This window comes from Aedes aegypti, chromosome 2, assembly GCF_002204515.2.
Source record: "Aedes aegypti strain LVP_AGWG chromosome 2, AaegL5.0 Primary Assembly, whole genome shotgun sequence".
NCBI classification, from domain to species: domain Eukaryota; kingdom Metazoa; phylum Arthropoda; class Insecta; order Diptera; family Culicidae; genus Aedes; species Aedes aegypti.
Genome location: NC_035108.1, coordinates 352592792 through 352609036, shown reverse-complemented (window position 1 = coordinate 352609036; position 16245 = coordinate 352592792). Strand labels below are relative to the sequence as shown.

At 35.3% G+C, this 16245-nt stretch overlaps 1 protein-coding gene and 2 non-coding genes across 6 annotated transcripts in view; 2 read left to right on the top strand and 1 right to left on the bottom strand.

The window, feature by feature from the left end:
* The window catches only part of LOC5578960 (mitogen-activated protein kinase ERK-A), a 364872-nt gene that overhangs the window by 41285 nt on the left and 307342 nt on the right, over positions 1-16245 (top strand). The gene's annotated exons all lie outside the window — the stretch shown is intronic.
* On the bottom strand, positions 6043-6115 carry Trnav-aac. The gene has a single exon. It is a non-coding gene; the product is annotated as a tRNA-Val (tRNA).
* On the top strand, positions 7294-7365 carry Trnah-gug. The gene has a single exon. It is a non-coding gene; the product is annotated as a tRNA-His (tRNA).

The window sequence follows — 16245 nt, the reverse complement described above, 5'->3', positions numbered from 1 at the left end:
TATGTTTTTTCATAAATAAATCAAAAATAAAACTTAAATTTTAAATTACACAAAAACTCCATTTTTAATTTTTTTTAAATTTTAACCATGGAATCTTGATAGTAAACAGATGTTTGGGACTTAATTTCATGATGGAGGAATTTTAAACAAACAGGTATTTCTAAGAACAGCTTTTGGCCGATTTAAAAAAAAAATATTTTTGTCGACATTAGTACGTTCTGATGATACAATAAGAATCTTGAAATATGTCTGAATCATAATTATTATATGAATAATTTCTCTAGAAGTAGCCATTTTCGAATTATATCGAGTTAAATGTAAAAAAAAATATTATTTAAAGATTGAAATAGGCCATTTTTATTAGTAATTCGCGATTCTCCATCAAGGAAAATAAGTAAGTGGAAAGAAATAAGGTCTTTACTCAGGAAAACGAATTATTATTGATGGAGAATCGCGAATAATTATTGAAAATGACCTATTTTAATATTTAAATAATATGTTTTGCATTGAACTCCATATAATTAGAAAATGGCTACTTCTAGAGAAATTATTCATGTAATCATTATGGTTCAGAATCATTTCAAGATTCTTATTGTATCATCAGAACCCAATTATTTTGACAAAAAACCAAAATTTTGAAAATCGACCATAAGTTGTTCTTAGAAAAATTTTTTTATTAATAATTTCTCCATCATGAAATTTTGTCTCAAACATCTGTATACTATCAAGATTCTATGGTAAAATTAAAAATAGGGTTTTTGAGTAATTTAAAATTTAAGTTTTATTTTTGAATTTTTCATGAAAAAACATAAAATATTTTTTCAGTGTATATTTTTTTTCTCTCATAGTCTAAACGGTTCACTACAACTTCTTTATAGAACATTTTTCTCTAAAATCAACAGTTTCGGAGTTAGAATTTTTCAAATAAGTTGCATGCAATTATTTATAGGCCATTTTCGAAAGTTAGTGTGTATTTTTTTCTCATAATCCAAACGGTTGCTTTTCTTTTCTAAGGGACGAATGATCTTCGGGTTAAAGTCCCTCACAAACAACAACAACAACATTTTCTTTTCTATAAATTCCTCAACAAATTCGGTCAGGAATTCCTCATGAAATTTCTCCAGCAATTTCCCCGGAATTTTATTCATGGATTACTCCTGCAGTCTCTTTCAAAGATTACTCAAATAATGTATTAAGTAAAATTTCGATAAATTTTCCTTTTTCCATCAAATCAGAAAATGTTCTTGTAGTTGCTTGCATAATAGGGGTTTATTTAGTAATTTTCCCAAAAATTATTTCAGCAATTTTTATGGAATGTCATTCAAGACTTACTCAAAAGGTACAGTAGTTCCTTCAAAGATGTTTGCAAGAACTTTCCATGTATTTTATGAAGAGTTTTATGATTACATAGAGTTTACATTCTATGAACCTTAAGGAGAAAATACTAAAATGAGTTCAGGGCTGCGTACTTCGTTGAGAATTGTATGGAAGGAATCCTGACTCTGAAGACATTTCTGGGTGATTGTCAATCTTTATTTCTAAAATTATCCTTGGAAAATTTCCTTATTCAATTCTTGAAGGTAGTCTAAACGATAATCTTGAATTGCATGAAAATATCACTGGATCAATTCCAAAAGAAATGTATGAAGTATTACCTGAATAAAACATAGATCAAATACCTGAATCACACAGCGTAACAAAAATAACAATATTCATGTTAATTTTGATAATCTCATCCGGACTGCTTTCAACAACAAATTTTGGGAGTGAACCATGATCCAATCTTAAATAAAAATAACCATAATCATGAATATCGCTATTCTCGGCCACGACCATCTTTACCATAACTTGAGAAAGGGAGAGAACATGTTGATGTAGCGCTACTTAACTAGAGGCCTCCGACGCAGTGCCGTCCTCCTAAGTGCTACGGAGTTGGGGGTTGGGAATGGTATTAGGGTCGCTACCAGTCCTGTATATTATTCGAAAAGCACGAAAATAGTTTATGGATGCTCTGTCGATAAAATTTCCTCAAGAATTGGGATTCGAACCTGCTACTTGAAAAGCTGCGCTTTTAACGCTACAGCTATTTGGGCTAGATTGCTACTCTACATTTACATTAACTAGAGTGGCAATTGTCGGGACAACTAAACCTCAACCTCATCGGATATCTCAATCCTCGGTGAGGTCGGACGCGTGGCCACAGGAAATTTCATAGCTGATTAACCAGGTATGTACTCCATAATCACGATACCCAGCCAGTCAAAGTTCATGTTTCAATTAATCAGTGTCTGATGCCCGTTAAGCTGGGTGCTGTTCGGCTTCGGTTGCGGTAAAGATGGTGCTAACGATAAAAGTGGAAGCACATCTGGCTGCGATGATATTATGTTTTCCCTCTCTAACCTGAACCCGTCGTCAGCAGCGCGCGGAATTTTACCCCGAAAAGGGCTCGCCTGTTCATTGCTCGTATATCAAGGCCACACCACCCACTCGCCACCGGAATGGAACACCACCGCACCGGGCAGGCACACTCCGGTGCTCCGCCCACACAGTGCACGCCTTTGCACTATGGGCGAACAAGTGGACAAAAATCGAAAAAAAATGGCTTGGACGGATGGGGTTTCCCTAAGCATTATTCCATAATAAATACTGGTATTCAGATATTACTACATATTCGGTATCTCGCTATCGAGTTGGAGAGCCATAGTAAAAGGTGTTTTTCATGGCGAACTCGATGGTCCCTCGGATCACAGTTGCACTGGTTTTGTGTTCTGTAACTCGCGATACCTCCCTAGTTCAATGGTCCATTCAATATCGAGTTATGGAGAGTTGCCTGTTTGGCATAAATCAGCAAAGAAATTTTTGACCGCCAGACCACATGGAAACAGCCCACAGTGCTTCGTTCATTTTGAATCCTTCAATCCGTCAGTAGCAGGCTTCCACCAACCTTTGGCAATTTTCCCCGTTCGATACTTGGTAATACGGTATGATTACCAATGCTAATAGTGCTAATGTAGCATAATGAGATAATTTTCCGTGTGTGTGTGTTTATAAAAAGCAAACAAATCCAGCATGTGGAGCACATTTTTCTCGGAAATCCAATTCCGTCGATTAACTACCGAGCAAAGCAGAGTCTTCCTTAGCCTAGGTGGTAACGTCCGCGGCTACAAAACAAGGTGTCTGAGATCGATTCCCGGTTGGTCCAGGATCTTTTCGTAGACTTCCCTGGGCATAGAATGCGAAAATAGCAACTTTGGCAAAGAAATTCCTCAGTTAATAACTGTGGAAGTGCTGTTAGAACTCTAAGCTGAGAAGCAAGTCATATCCCGGTGGAGACGCACTGCCAAAAAGAAGAAGACGAAGCAGAGCAGACTGCTGACAGGTTTTTGGCGAGATGATGATGGTACACTGGGAGAAGACATTATGTGCGTGCGTACGTGACGACGCGAAGAAGGACTCTTTCTTTGTTCCGAATGCTTATAAAAAAACCGAAAGCATCGTGCGAAAAGCGTTGATGAAGTGTAGCCAATTCGTGCTCGATGAGGCCTTTTTGGGATTGGCACGTGTGCCAGCGAAATGTCGTTTTCTTTCGGGCGTGGAAAGGCGTACGTCTTGTTTGTTGTCGGACCTGATAAGACAGTGACTGGCTTTTGAGTGTATAGGGATTTTGAATTTCTAGAAACCAACAAGCTTGGCTTTTTCTGCACAGATGATGTATTAAAATTACACATTCTTGGTATTCTTGCAGTGTTGAAATTACAAGACTTGGCATTATGACTTCATTTGTACAGAGTATACTTCTCAGCTTAATGTTCTATGAGTAGTTTCACAATTATTTCCTGACCGCTTTCTTTGTCGAAGTTGCCTGTATGATTTGTTCATCGTATTTCAGACACGAAAATACGGATGCTATAATTTTGAGATTTCCCCAAAAAATCTGAGATTTCAGTAAGTGTTTTGAGATTCCGGTAAGATTACCGTAGGAATTTTATATTTCTAAAAGCGAATTCATGCCACAAAAAATACATGTCATTGCTTTGAAGATTGATTCAGGGGTAAACAGGTTGAAAATTAAAGAGTTTCTCGAAGGTTTTTAGTGAAAGAAATTTTAAGTATAATCCATTTTTTTCATTTCTGCTCAAACATGCAATCTAATTTATGCCGAAAAAACTACATGTCATCGCTATGAAATTTGGTTTATAGGCAAACAAATAAAAAATTAGGATTTGTTGAAGTGTTTTAATCAAAATAAATTTTGAGTGTAATCCTTAATTTCTATTTCTAAACAAAAATATTCTTTGGACAACTTCAATGTCATTGCTTCGATTTTTGGTTCATAAGCAAACGGTTAAGAAAGGAAAGTTATTTCTTTTTCTTTTCACTAATATACTACCGTGAATCGCAAGTCAGTCCCATCTGCATTTTCGTCAAAATTGAGTTGAGTTCAGTTTTCAACATATCTTTCAATGCTCTTTCAGCTGCACTAATAAGATATTATGGTTTGTTTGGAGAAACTTGGAAAAAAAAACAGCAAGTCAAATTGTCCCGTAATGAAAAGTAACCGCATATCAGTCTCACTACAGATTTCCGCACCGTGTAATTATCTTCATATTTTCCTCGGAAAGGTATCGTAGTGAAAAGCAAATTGCGAAAGTTTCATTAAGATTTGGACATATTTCAATCCTCTGGATTTTTTTTGAATATTCATATGGCAAACGATTTCGGAAACTTCTCAGCCCATTTTCTCAATGCCTACTTTTTACAGATGGGACTGACTTGCGATTCACGGCAGTATAAGTTTTGAGTGTAATCATTAATATACATTTCTGCTCAAACATGTTCTCTACAATTCTACAAGCAAATTTGTGTCGAAAAAATGTCAAAAGTGTCTCATTGAACAACATTGAAGAAGAAATAAATAAGACGTTTCTATTAAAAAACTGATCCAGATCAGTTATAACTTATCCAAATCCAAAAGGATCGAAGTGTGATGCAACTCATTTCAAAAAGTTTGTCAAATATCTTAAACCTCTAACGTGCATATCCATAGCTCTAGAGGCTTTTGCTGTCGAAATCTGTAGTCTATTCAAATAGTTAGGGATGCTCGAAATACTTTTTGTGCAAGGGGAAATTTGAACATCCCAAGGAACATCTATGCCTACCGTACTAAACTATGGAATATGGACATGAGATACGAAAAAGAATATCGAAAATCGGTTGAATCGTTGCTCAGATATGATTGATTGAAATACAACTGATTTGATTCCGGGCCCGGTGTTAATAATAGACTGAATGTTGTTAAATATCATACGATATTTTGTGAAAATATCTTCGTTTCCCAAACAAAGCTTTATAAAAACTAAATATAATTTCCAATTCGTAATGCTCATATTAATGCTATTATTTCAAAATCATCAAATGGGTTCTCACGATAATTTCGAATTTCATGGATATCTGTTAAAGTTTATTCAAGTGTAATCTGGTTTCCATGAAGTTTTCATAGGTTTCTATCACGTTTTCATGGATTTTTCAAGGGTTATCAATTAGCGTATAGCAAACCACTTTACAATTCTGAATTTCTAGAATCCGTTCCGGTACCTTAAGAAACTTCCTAGAACCTACTGAGAATATTTAAGAACCTCTTGAAAAAAACTCCTGAAAGGAAAATTCCAATAAAACTATAGGTTCTTACTTGTTTTTAATTATGAATCGTAGTTTACGGCTAACCAGCCGAGTGGAAGTTTAAATCGGTCTGTATTATTAAAAAAATACCTGCTAGCCACTTGGTAACCCCTTGGAAACCTGTTGATACTGCTGAGAACCATTTTTAAGTTCTGTGGTAACCCAACTCATTGCACTGTCAGAACAAATCCTTGCATACTTTTTGGAACTTCTGGGAACCCCTTCAGCAATTCGTTGGGAACTCTTGAAAAACATGACGACTTTTAAAGTACAGAAATTATGAAATTATTTTCGTTGAAAAAGTCTTGCTTGACTACTGAAAGTTCTTTTCAATATTGCAATATAAATTACTATAAAAAATCATGTTTCCGCCCGGGATCGAACCGGGGGCCTTCCGCGTGTTAGGCGGATGTGATAACCACTACACCACGGAAACCAGTTAATGTTTCCATCTTCCGTTCAAATCGAGTCTCCAACCAACATCAGGCGCTACACTCGTTTCGTTCAATTGATTATTTCATTTTATGGCTCCACTCAATTCATACAAGCGAGCCGTGATGGTGTGCTAGTAACTGCTCTGTTGCGTTATCAACGGTTTTTTTTGGGCAAAAGCTGCCCCAGGTTTAGCTGCACGCAAGCAAGGTGGGCGGCTCCAAATCGAATATATAGGGGAAGGGGTGGTAAAATGAACACCTTAAGGAAATCATCTTGTTTCTGATAGAAAAACGAGAATTTTTTATAGTTCTATCGCACAACATTAAAAATAGGGATGTAATCTATAGCAGTGACATGGATTCAGACTAAAATAGCAAAATTTTCACATATTTTCATCGCTATCAAAAAGCGATGCAAATGCTCATTTTACCTGCACTATGTGGGTAAAATGAACAGCAGTTGGTGGTAAAATGAACACAACGCAAAAAACGTGAGCAAAACAAATATTTCTGAAAATTTTCATTGCCCCACCGAAAATACATCCATTAATGATTGTAACCCATTCAAAAAGAATTATAAAGGTATCAGATTTGCCATCATATCATAGCGATATTCACCTCACTGAAAAACCTCAAGCCTTCCGAGCTTAAAGCTACGTCAGTTCTTATTTTCAAACGTGGTTTTCTAAAATCTTAGTTTTTGTTAATATTTTCACTTCAATTGTCCTCCGTATCAACTCGAACACTCAGATTTATGCTCTAAATCGTCCGTGCGTGATAAAAAATCATCGAAATTTGTTTTTTCTTGGAAAAAGGAACGGTGTTCATTTTACCACCCCTGTTCATTTTACCACCACTTCCCCTACGTTGCCATCGCCGGTGAAAGGTAGCTGAGGTTTGCTTTTTTTATATTGTTCCTCTACCACAAACTGAAAGGTGCAATGCGACGGCATTCAATTAGTGGTGGAAGGAATTATTATAATTAATTATGGCTCGAATCCGTTCGACAAACTGTGCAAAAAAATCGTAAAAAAAGTTTGCAATGTAATCTTCTCCTTTGAGCTGTATCATTTCATCATTTGTCGCAACAGCTCTTTCAATAATTGTATGATGCCAAAAAACAGCGGATTGGTTATGACGGCATCAATTTCTTTTCGAGTTGTTTTCAACTCTTCCAGTAGCCGTGATCGTCTAGTGGTTAGGACCCTACGTTGTGGCCGTAGTAACCCAGGTTCGAATCCTGGTCACGGCAGTGATCTGCAGGATCACTGTCACGGAGGAAGATTTTTTTTTCTCAATGATTTATTAAACGTGGTTTCTAAATGTTTTTGTACTAATTGTGTTATTTTTTTATTTTTCTAGGTAAGTACCGATACTTTTACTGTAAAAGGATTCGATGATGATGTTACCTATCATGTTGGTAAGATGAATATAAGTATCGAATTATTTTAGAAGAGCTTCTACTTCAAGTCATTTTTGTGTACAGGTGTGACGTGTGTAGAATATCCATACAGACACATAAAAAGCAGTAAAAATTACCGACGTACAGTAATTTTTCTTTCTTCTTCTTGCCCCTAGAGGGGCTAGGAATACTTGGAATCAGCATCCTGTTCCATGACTCGTTTAAAATTTAACTGAAACTACTGAAAAAAGTTAAATTTATATCTCTAGTTAAAACCAATGGAAGCATTTTTGCAATTTAATCAAATTTTATATAATAATACCTTTTTATAGATTGGATAAAATAAACCTTAATCTGCTCAACCTTTTATGACCAAATAAAATCGAATTTTCAATTTGAAAGCTTTTACCTAATGGGATGATATCGGTCATCGAATGATAGGTTATTATTTGCAAGCGATTGGAGTTTTTGTCAGGCCTTTGTATGAAGACGCGCCACTGTGCGCGTAGTACACAAACAAATCCATTTTCATAAAATCGAACAAAAGTCGAACTTAGTTTTCGATGGCTTATTAATATACTATTCAAAATTAAATTGCATCAAATTATAGTAAAAGAGGGAACTACTACAGCCATAAGTGGTAAATTTACCCTACTTCTATTCCTATTTTATGAGAAATTCAAGCAGCTATCATAGTAAAACCTTCTTGATCAATTTCTGTCAATGCTTGAGCGGATTCAAGTTTCGTGTCTCGGAAAATTCCCAACACCTGGCACTGAATAGAATCACGTTGCAAACGTGACTGATTCTAAGTTTGAGTCGGATCTTCCAGAGTCTAGTCTGTGTTTGCACATCACCATATTTGTAAACGCGAGAATGTTCATTCCAGAAGTTTGCATACGATCTGTAGAAGATACATCCGGGAAACAAGAAAATGTACCGAATCCAACTAGTGATCTTTTTATCGGAGAAAAGTTCCTGTATATACACACCCACACAGGAAAACCACACTGTAGAAAGGTTATCGAAATTAATTTTTCATTGACATTTTGTAGGTCGAGTGACAACAAATTCTTTTCCATTGACATCATCCATCACCCTTCACGGTTGCCCTTTTGGTCGGTTTTGTTAACCTAACAAACATTATACAGCGCCCAACTTCAAATTACATTGTTGCGTTATCTGGCTATCTTATCGAATCGAGTGGTTACGCTTTGTTTATTGTAACCTGAGCTGCCTCGCGTAATTGAATGTCGCTCTAGCGTAGTGCATTATAGATTACGGGATCAAATAGCGTCCACCCACCGCCAATACATTCGGCGGTTTGTGCGGGTGCTATCAGATATGCCTTCCCTTCCATAGTAGCCATGATCGTAGCCAGGCTTTCTTTCAGGAGAGGGCGAGCAACTTCAAAAGTGTATTTACGAATTTGACGCAAAAACAGTCATTAAGTACAGCCTTTTCATCCTTTTTACATGGAACATTAAATTTTGTAGGACATCTTACCTACTATTGTACAGTGAATAAAGTGTAGTTTGAAAGGGGTCTAGAATCAATCTCTAGGCGGAAAAATTCTGAAGACTCGATTGGTAGTGGCCCATTTCGCCGGGAATTTGGCACTAATCAGTTTGACACCCGGGATATAAGGATATAAGGACTATATAAGGATTTCAAACAGTTCCTCCAACAAAGAACAGCATTTTCTCTAGAAATAATTCTCAAATTTGTCCTGGTGTCCCTCGAAGAGTTTTTCAGAGTATTCCTTCAGGGATTCATCAGAAATTGTCTCAGGATTTCTGTAAATATTCCATCATGATTATTTAAAGGTTTCCTCCAAATACTTTGCACGCTTCAAGGATTTTTTTTCTGGAAATTTGAAAGTGTATTCTATTAAATAAGCTCATAAGTTATAAATATAGATATTTCTTCGCAAAGATATTTCTACAAACTACTCCAAAGAGATCTCCAAAAAAAAAATTCTAGAATTCCAGTTTCTAAAAAAACATCCTTCCAATATTTTTATTTTCCATTCCTTTGGTAATAGCATTCGGAATTTCCAAAGGGATTGTTTCATGGATACTATCAGTGTTTTTTCAGGAGTCGAATCAATATTGTTTTTATTTTTCAAATTTCAACTACTCTTTGAAGTGTGTTTTTCTTAAGATATTTATACAGATTTTCCGTATTTTACATCCAAGATTTCTCCGTTGATCAATTTCTTGTGGAGTTTTTCTGGACATTCTTTATGAAATGTATCCAACGATAAAAAAATTTGTCTAAAAACGTCTACATTTTTTTTCAATTTCCTCCAAACATAACTACAGGTACACAGGCGAAGCTAGGGGTTTCGGGTCCCGGTGCGGAGTCAAATTCGGGGGCCCTTCTAAAAAGCGTGTGTGCTCATTGACTAGTCAATCAATCTAAACATGACTCGATGGTTAAAAAAAAAATCCAACTAAAAAGCACCCGATTGTCAAGAGTAGATGTCAAACTAGCTTTGACGTCTGAGCACCGTCGCATTGAAGATTATATATATATAGTTTCCTTCAGCTATTAATTTGAAGATTTGTTCAGGAGTACATTGATCGATTCTTTCACAGACTTCTAAACGTTTCTAAACGAAATCCTTACCCTTCCAGTCGTCGCGCGGTTTGTCACCGTCAGAACCACCACGCTGCTGTTGTGATCGAAAAGCGAGGTTTTTTCAACAGTGTTGTACAAAATACAACAGCGCGACGACTGAAGTGTTAAGATAGCACTGATGAAATACATAAATTCCTACAAAAGAATCGTTCAAAAGTCTCAAGATCTGTTCTGGACTCTTGAAAAAGTCTTGAACAAGTCTTCAGAGAAACTAATAAAATAATTCTTTGAAATGAAAAAAACAAAAAAAACAAAATTTCCTAGTGGAAACTCCTGGAAAATCTCAAATGGAACTCTTGGAACTTCCTAGTAGAATTTACACCAAAAACAATTCAGGAAATATTCTGTGAGGTAAAATTTCAGTAATACTTTCAGTCGTTTTCAGAACCAACCCTTCAATGGTTCTGAAAACGACTGGAAGTATTTCTGAAAAATTGTAATAAGAGCTTTTCAAGGAATCCTTGTACAATTTTTAGAAAAAAATTCTACACGAATCTCATCAATCCTAGAATAGACCTTTGTTATTTTCTAGGAAAATTTTCAAAGTATCTCGGAGAAAGCAATACAAGAATTTCCGAAGGAATCTTGTAAAAAAATTCGAAGCAAATTTTTTGTTGTAATTCCGTTTTTGGACTGCTGAAGGATTTTCTGGAGCGAATTGAGAAGCTTGAGAAATCATTTAAGCAATTTCAAGACGAATTCTTGAGAGAATTGCTAGACTATGTGCTAGACGAATCTATATAACAGTTTCTGGTGAAATCTTTGTACGTATTTCTTAAGAAAGCTCTGAACCAATCCTTAGAAGAATTCCTGGAGATGAAAATCTATGAATTACAAATATTCATTTCAGATTTGTTTAGTATATGGCTCATAATAAAATGTTTCCGAACCAATTACTGGCTTCCTGAAGCTCAAGTTATAGTGGCCCCCCTGATGATTAAAAGAACAATGTATTTTAGCATCCAAAACCACGTTGTTCTGGTAAAAAGTACTTTCATATGACGTTAATATAAGCGCTTCCCTTATGAACATACTGGATGACATTGGGGCCCCTACCCATTACCAATTCAGGTCCCATGCAAACCTGATTTTTCTTGCCTCGATATTTTTTTTAAATTCAATTTCTAATGTTATGAGAAATTTTCACCATGATTTGGGAGCCCTTAAGAACCTGGGGCCCCGTGCGGATTGCACCAATCGTACCCCTTAGCTACGCTACTGGGTATATCTTCTGAGATTCTTTGAGATACCAATAGGGTATCCGTCCTATTATGGAGGACTTAAGCACGGTGTTGAAATTAAAATCGTATTGCAGTGTCCAAAATCTAATTATTATAGTATTTTGCAATGTTAAGTGGTAAAACTATCCTTTATCTGGAGTATAGTGAAGTAAAAAAGTATTTTTTGGAATCATACATACATTTTTTGACATAAATCTGAAGCTCTTCCTTTGTCCTATTATTGCGGTATTTTGTCCTATTATTGCGGTAGTGCCGTCCTATTATTGCGGTATACCAAAAATCATAGATTTTATTACATTCAAGATACATTCAATATCACACAATGTTCGAGCATTGAAATTATGCTCCCTCCATGTTAATGACACTGCACGGTACTGTCAGTTTGTGTGACTTTGGACATATCTATGAGGAAAACAAATTCATTACTTTATGTCACGATTCGAAAACAAATCAACAGAATCGAATGATTTTCTGCCGGTTTCGTCTCCTTTTTCGTCGTAGGTGGACAATGTTAAAGTGAATAGACAACCCAAGTAACCATGGAGCATTATATAATTGCATATATAATGCAGCTGCATTGCCGTAAGCCAACCATTAAAGTAGTTTAAAAGTAGAAAAGGGCACTTTTACAGTTAAATTAATGCAAAAAGGACGATAAAGCAATGAAGCAACTTAAAAAGTAATATTAATGCAGCAGTACAATTTATAAAGTGATGTTAGTGCATTGATACATTTGTAATGTAGGGTTAATGCTTTATTGCTTGACAGCTCTTGAAATTTGTTTAATAAAAGCAATGTTGCATCAATGGTGTTGATATGCAGTAGAATACGTACAATGTTATAATGCTTGTGGTTACTTGGGAAGGTTCTTCCATCTGAGACCATTTGTTGACTTAAGTATAACCTACAATTTTGATGCTTTTAAAAATATTTTCCACTAGCAACACAATTTTAAAGAATTGCTTCCTTGCGATCATCTTATATCTTAGTTTTTTAACATATTTTTGGCATTTGTTCCGATTTTCAGTCAGTTTACGTGATTTTTTGGTAAAACATTGTATTTATTTGCAAAATATTTGTAAATAAGAGGAATTACAGGGTAAAAATAAACATAAACCTTTTGTTTGACTAAACAAATGTATGAATAACTCAAAATTATGTCCCAAATTAGTATCCTAATAATATAATTAATGTTTCCAGCAATTACATTTAAAATGACTACTGAAATATCGAATTTTTGAATGAGATTTACAGATACCGCAATAATATGCAAAAAGCTATTTTCATTGTCCTATTATTGCGGTATATGCCTTTTCTCAAAAATATAGAACTTTTATTCAAAATTCAATACATATCATGTAACTACATCTATACTGAACTGATATACCCGCTACATATAATTGTTTTGGTTCTAAACTTAAAAATTTAAGGTCATTATAGAACAAAGCCATACCTCAAATTTTCAAGAGCACAAGACTTGAGAACCAAACAGCGTTCCGCATTGAAAATTTATCCCGTTGGCCATCACCAGATAGCAAGTAATCTGATTGACTTTCAACACGAACTGTTGTCAGATTCTCTAGTCTTGTGCACTTGAAAATTCGAAGTTTGGCTTTGTTTTATAATCACCTTAAGCTTATGAAAACAGGCCCGTAGATAGAGAGACTGGTTAAAAATATAGGCTTTGCTTGATGCATCATCTAAAACTGTTCTTCCAAAGATCAACATCGTTTAAATTTTCAATCATTCATCTGGTACAGCTTGGGAGGAATACTATAAGCTTTCATCATCATCAATAATATCCATAGAACATAGAGTTTTCGATTAATAATGAGGGTTTAATTCTTATACCGCAATAATAGGGAATACCGCAATAATGGGTAAATTACCCTACATAAATATAAGAATTTCTCGCTGATCACCGAAATTTATACAGAGATTCATATAAAAATATCTCCAAGGTTTAGCTCTGAAACTCCTCTGAAATAAAATAATGTTTTTCTCAGGAAGTCTTCCTAGACCTGGTTTAAGAATCCTACGAAGAATCCTATTAGAAACTCATTCAGTGATATCTACATGAAATTGCATAAAAAAGATTTACAAAATTGTAAGGAATTTCTTCAAAAATTTGCTTTGAATTCAATTGGGAGAGAAAAAGAAGTAATTTTTGCGAATTTCATCATTTGATCAAGTATTTCCTAGCAAAACCAAATGAAATTTTGAACAACAATGTAGAAAATCTTTTATACAACGTATTTGAACTCATTACATCATCATTGATTTTGATAAAAATATTATTTACTAGTTATATTTGAACAAAACTGTGAAAGTGCTGGCCAGGTAAGAATTCATTTTTTAAAAATCAAAATTTTTAATGTTGACCAAAAATATCCTAAGAAAAAAAAATGTTTGTTTGAAAATCTAATTCTTATATCAACGTCGTGTTTTCAGGGACACGATACTGCGAGGAGTAGTATTGTATGAAAAAATGTGTAAGTCACTGAGTATGTTATCTGATGTATTCTGCAAACATTCTAGGATAGTAACTGAAAGCTGTTTAAGACAAATTACTGGAAGATTGTAATTTTTGTTAAAATTTAAAAAGAAATGTTTTGAAAAATATATTAAGGAATTTTTTGGGGAATCCATACCAAGGGCAATGCTGGGAGATGCATCTAGATGTTCTTAATGAAATTCCTTGAAAAACTCTTGAAATGATTGGTGTAGGAATCTAGCTAGGGAAGTATCGAGATACAAAACCCTTTTTTAACCATTCCATTATTTTGAGCTCTGGCGTCATGGTGTACAAACAGTTATCTAGACGAATAGTTACCTAGTCGCTGAAGAAAAGATCAATTTAAAACAACCTTACGACCCTTTTGAAGTACACGATATTTGAAGCATTTGATAAATATTTTTTTAATGAAAAATTATTGAAACAATTACAGGTCAAATGCTGGAGAAGTTTTTAGAGGAGTTTCTGAAGGGATCCTTGGAAGTCTGTGAATGTATTCATAAACGAATCTTTGGAGAATTCCTGAAGCTATTCCTCGAAATGTATATGAAAGAATTCCTGATAACTTAGATTTATTTGGAGTTTCACGAAAAAAAGTTACTCTAGGGTCCATTTTGTTAAAAAAGAGACTTTAGAGACTTTCTTTTCAAAGGAATGGGAAGAGGGTAGGCAAAAGCGTTACGATTCATACAAAAATTGAATTTTGTGTTACGAAAAACGCTACGGAGGGGGAAGGAGGACGGAAATATTCAATTTTAGTGTAACGTAATAAATGGGCTTCGTGGCCGAGTGGTTAGTGTCACCAGACAGTAATCGCTTCGTGTCATGGGGTGTGGGTTCGATTCCCGCTTCAGCCGTCGAAACTTTTCGTCAGGAATGTTTCTCTGCTGTGCCACTGGAGCATACTTGTCCGTTGTCTGTGTTAAGTTACAGTCTGTGCAGCTAAATGGCTGAAGACGGTGTCCGTGTCTTAAAAAAAAATGGACGCTGCCGAATAAGATCAAAATTAATGGAAGATTTATCAATATAAATCTAACTTTAAGATTCTCGTAAGAATTGAAGGGTCGACTTGAACGTGTAAAAAATCGTTATTTCAAACGAAATTTCAAAGATCAGTTACTTCAAAAGGTGCTCCGCGAGCCTAAAAGCAGCATAGAAGAGATTTGTCAGAAATAGTAAAAGTTACACAAATTTTGTGTTAGTTTATAAGAGCCCGATTCTGTGTAAATCGTTCTCAATTCTGCGTTATGTTGAGGAATCCTTTAAATAGTTTAATAGGTAATTGGTGGCACAATCCCGAGAGAGCTATCAGGAGCAATTTGTAATGAGATATACTGAAGTAAAACATGGATGAATGTGATAAGGAATCAAACAAGCAAGAACTGGACGAGTTGAAAAGATAATCATCTTAGTCGAATACTTCAAGGAATCTCTATCAACTTGCCAGTATATTTTTGCTAGGATTCCTGCAACAATTCATATAGCAATTCGTTGTGTTTTTTTTGTAATCAAATCAGGATTCCATATTTAGATTTTTTAAAGTAGTTTTGAGATAAATTATCGGAGAGATTCATGAGTAAACTTCTGGAAGAATTCTTTTCCAAAAAAATACATTTCAAGTAAATTTGAGGATTCGCTAGAGAAATTCTCTCTGGAACAATTCAACGAGTAATCCCAGGATTGGTTATTGGAGAAAAACATCTAGAGCAGAGCTGCCCAAAGTACGACCCGCGGGCCGCATCCGGCTCGCGATTTCCTTTTGGGCGGCCAGAGTAACTGTTTTAGTTTTCTATTTAGTTCCAAGCTAATATTTTTGGTTTGATAATTATTTTAATCGTTTTTTTTAATCTTCTAAAATACTTGATTTTATGAATGATTCATGTTCTTAATCTCAAATTCAAAGCGTTTTGCAGCTAGATTTTGAGCACTGTCGATTAGAGAACAGTTTATTTCAGTGAACGGATCTAATCCGAATCACTCATTCTAGTGAATTGCATCTTTTGAACACAGAAAAGACCGGTTCACTTCCTGTAGCGCGACATGCGTTGTATCATTCATATTTTTTGCTCTCTCGTTCTCATCCTTCATCTCCAGAAACTCACGATACTCGGCTGATTTCCCCTACCCAAACCAAAGGGAAGAAGCAAAATGTGCTTTGCCATTCAAGTGGGCACTTTTTCTCTCTGCTCTATCAATCATCGGCCTATATGGAAGTGGGCGGGGCAAATTTGTCAGTCTATGCTGAGAGCGCTGAGAGCACGAAGCAGCAGAAAACTGTGCTTGCACATGTGTAGCGTGACGCGCAAAGCAAGGCACGTGACAAACGTTATA